This window comes from Phasianus colchicus, chromosome 1 (assembly GCF_987193195.1).
Source record: "Phasianus colchicus chromosome 1, bPhaCol1.hap1.1, whole genome shotgun sequence".
NCBI classification, from domain to species: Eukaryota; Metazoa; Chordata; class Aves; order Galliformes; family Phasianidae; genus Phasianus; species Phasianus colchicus.
In genome coordinates, this window is record NC_143436.1 from 166,226,617 (window position 1) to 166,231,009 (window position 4,393).

General features: G+C 37.3%; 1 long non-coding RNA gene across 1 annotated transcript; it reads left to right on the top strand.

Moving 5' to 3' along the window:
• Window positions 1–2,105: 2,105 nt before the first annotated feature.
• LOC149920224 (uncharacterized) lies at window positions 2,106–4,100 on the top strand. Its single transcript, XR_016470337.1, has 3 exons — window positions 2,106–2,398; window positions 2,801–2,862; window positions 2,964–4,100. It is a non-coding gene; the product is annotated as an uncharacterized LOC149920224 (long non-coding RNA).
• The last annotated feature ends 293 nt before the right edge of the window (window positions 4,101–4,393 follow it).

Genomic DNA, 4,393 nt, shown 5'->3' on the forward strand with positions numbered 1-4,393 from the left:
AAACTGAACTAAGAACAGTTCTACTCAGAAAACTTACTCAGATTTCAAAATTTTCTGCTTAATTTTGAAGAAAAGACGGGGAGAATGTCCCATGAAGCAAATTGCAAAAATGCACATTGCTACAATGACTGAAGAACACTTGCTGTAAACAGATTTTGAACACTTGTCCCTTACTGCTTTAGCTTACCTATGTCCCTTTCATTTACACTTTTTCTGTTTTTTACCCGTACTCCTGTCCTGAAGCCCCTTGCTGATTTCTGCTGACATGAGTGAGTGCATGTAGCATCCCCACAGCTTTCTCCTTTCAGTGGCTCATATGCTGTAAATGACTCCCTGTTAGTCAGACAGGGACTCTGGCAAAGGCATTTCAGACTCTTGTCTACCATTACTGGTTATCACAGTAAATGTGTGTGCAACCGTTGAGAGATATCCATTTATGAGGCTCCTAGCCCTATTTCAAACATTTAGTTCTGAGAGATGCTTAACACTGACAAAGTCTGTGAAGAGCAGTGTGGCATGCAAGTGGACTTTCCTATTTATTTACTAAAATACCTTTCCTCCTATGTCACATACAAATAGAAAAGGACGGCTTGGCAAAGCTGCCTTACAGATTTAAATAGCCAGTGACCAAGTGGTTGTTGCTTGTCTATTCTAAAAGGAAGCATGCCTTCTAAAAAGCAAACACAATTTCAATTCCAGCTCTATTTTTTTCAGTTACAAATAGACCCATTTACTACGCTCCAAGGACTACAACATAAGTACCCACCCAGGAGCAAAGTACTTTTAATACATTTAATTTCTACCTCAGGATAGGAAGGCACTATAAATATTTATGTTGGGTCTAATATAGAATAGTTTAGTACAACCAACATTTTCTAATCCCCACTTAACTTTACTGGAAGCATACTGTATAAAACTAATACTTTTAGGAGATAAATATTTGTTTTTCCATATGCAAAAATAATTGAAAATGACAAACATGCTATGAGTCTGTACAATATAAAGTAGTATGTAACTGTATTTTGTAACAGTATATAATTTTAAAATACATTAAATTCCCCTTCTTTTATTTTAACATTTATAACATAATTCTACCTCCTTTCTAGAAATAATTTCATATGAGGTTATTAATTTAGGGGTCTGCTGCCTTTTTCCAAGTTTGAAAATACATTTTTTCTAAGGGCTGACATTTAAAATTCCAAAACCAAAATCACAATAATTTTCTTCGTATCTACATTGCATGTTATGTCAGAAAAGGTTCTGCAGTAACATAGTGTGATATATCTATATTAAGAGACCATTATGATCATTTATTTTGTGGAGAAATGATGAACCCTCTGCTATAATCACATTTTTTCCATATATCACTAAAAGGATAGTCAAAAACAATCCTCCTTTAAGATTCAAAATGATGATGAGAAATTTGTTACAGCGATAGCTTAAAAATCATTTTGGGGTAACCTTTACTTTTTGCTCCTTATCACTAGATGACAGCAGCACATATCAGAAAATACGCATAAGAGAAGACCAGGACGTTTTGATCTGATCAGGCAGAAGCTCTCCTACAACGAATCAAGAAGAAAATAATAGAAAATGGGATAGTTACAGCCTATGTCATCAACTGTTAAAAAAAAAAAAAAAAGTACAAAATTCAGTACAAACACTACGGTGAGATCATCTCTTTTTCCTGTGAGCAGAAAGAACAATACCCCTGCAAGAAGGATCACATGACTCCACCTCTACTGATCCTATCTGCATAAGATGCAGGAAGTCCATGGAGAGATGTTGTAGGAGTGGAGGACAAACTTAGAAGACCAGCATGGCAGAGAGAAAACAAAAAGGATTCATCCTGTTAGAGTTTTGGCTTGACAGTCTACTGAAAGATGTTTTTTGTTTGTTAACCTTTCTTACTCCTGCCTCTTCTCTAGAAGTTTCCTTTTCTCAGATGCCTCCTAGAGCAAGGTACAAGTTTGTAAAATCAATTTATCTGTAGTGGGAGTCATCTCCCCCTAATTGCAACCATCTGAAAGCTTGGTTTTTAGTCTGAGTCAGTCACCTGGGCTTCCTTGATACATACCTCCTATGGCAGTTCATGGCCTCTTGAGATAAGCAGCTGAAATAACTCAAATAAGTTACTCTACAGTGATGCCTGTTAGCAGGAACATGATAGATAAGGTAGTCAGAGATGAGATAGAAACTGCAGAGTTAGTCTCACCTATGTGGCTGGAGAGGAGATTAGTGGGGCAAAAATAACCTTGGGGTTCTCTGTGATCTAAGACAAATGTATGTCCTAGATGTATGTGATAACAGGATAAATTCCAGGCAAACTGGGGGCCTTCATAAGCATTTCCCTCCAGTTCTTTGTTTTGAGAGCTGCATGGTAGTATAGAATGATCTGGTGAGTATTCACTACCTAAGAGATTCATGAATTGTGTAGAGAACATATCAAGGACCAAGTTTTTATTTCCCTCTAAGGCATTTTGGAGTAGGGCTATTATGCACTATGCATTAATGGACAAGAAGCAGTTCAGAAAGATCTCAGCCTGTTTTTCTGAGATATCCAAACTGAGAATGAGATATGAGTAGGGTAAACAAAACAAAAAAAGCCTTTCTATTCACTTTAAGGAAGGTGTTAGGAGTAAAGGAGTTAATTTTATCTTATATAAGCAAGCCAGCAAAATTTCTTAGATATGTATGTGCTGAAAGTTCACCATGGACCTTATTGCTGAATTTCTTTAAGCATTATTTTGCTTTGGAGCTTGCCCTCATTTTTGGTGATATCCTTTTATTTGCCTTGCAGGCTACAGCAGAGAGTTATTTTGAACACAGAGCTAAATGCAAAAAAAAAAAAAAAAAGTGCAAGTAAGTTCATCTTTGGATGCATACATTTACTAAGTAAGTACAGGATGTTTAGCATCTTTCCCTTTGGCTTTATTTATAAGACATTCATTCTCTCTCCACAGGTGAATGAAAACCAATAGGCTCACACAACCTGTTTACAAATATGTCCTGTTTTTATCTATGATTACTTCACAGCACTGCTGTGTTTCTCTGATGTGCTGGGCTTCAGTCGCAGTCCTGATATAAGCAATGTGTTACTTTCCCAACCAAAGAAAATGTAATTTAAACAAGCTTGTCAATGGTGGGGCCCAGCAGGCAGGTGAAGCAAGGAATCCAAAGGAGGGTCAGGTTCCCTGGAATTTCTCTGCTACCACAGAAGATTAGAAGATAATGCTTCTCATTTGGAAGAAACAAACAAAATCTGGAAATGTAATGCATCCTCAAAAGTTTATAGTGAGAAGGAGGTATTAGCTTGACATCAAACTAGTGCCAGTAATAAAGCTGTGTGAAAGTGATGTGTTTCATGGCACAGTACACGTGGTGCTGTTCCATTACCTGATAGTCAGCCTCAGGCCTTTTGTACGGAAACGTTATGAAATTCTTACAGTTCTATCTCAGCAAAGCCTGCTCTCTCAACTTCTTTTCCCCATCTGCTTGTTTCCTTTGTTGAATGGGGCAAGGATACTTGTTTTCCTGCTCCTTGCTCTGAACAAATTATCAATCTCTCTGCCACCCCCTTTACAAAGAAGGCAATGAACACTGGGCAGACGCTGTTGCATATCAATTCATTATTGCTGCTAGAAATAGAAATAATCTGTTGTTGTTGTTTTTCGCACAGGAATAATTTGCCTTGTCAGACTTACAGACAATATCAACAGCTCCCTAAAATTTAGCAGAAGCATTAACTTCATGTTCTAGAAATTTATGGCTAAAGGCTTCATCAGAAAACTTCCGTGAGATGGCTCAGTTGCTCCTCAAGTCCTGAGAATTGCCTACTGAAAGCAAAGTTCGTCTGAGCTCTGTTTTTGCTGTGACCTCTGTGAGTGGCTGAAATCTTTAAATCAGCATTCATCTTACAACATAATGTCCTATTATTGTAACTATGTGCATGTAGTCTATGCTGAATTAGGATAATTATTTTTTTTCTGTATTCTGAAATGATTAATGAAAAAGTAAGGCTAGTTCAAGCTGTTTCCTTTTTCTTCCTTGTACCTTTGTTTAATTCTAAATGTTTGATCCAAATTTTGCCATTGTAGTGTTTTGCCAGACTAAATAATATTTAAGATATATTTTTTTTTTTCTATTATAAAGAAATAAAAGTCACACTGATTTATTTATTTATTTATTTGTGGGATTATCTATTGAAGCTGTCAGACCTGGTGGAGTCTTGTTCCCGTTCCTGGCTGCTGGAGCCCAGCATGGTGTGCGCTGGGACACTGGAATTCTCTCCATATCATTCCTGTGTGGCTGCTGCTAGTCTCATTTTTAGCGATGGCCAGAGGTAGGGCTGTGCACATACCCCAGAGACATATGCACAGACCCATAGCACAGA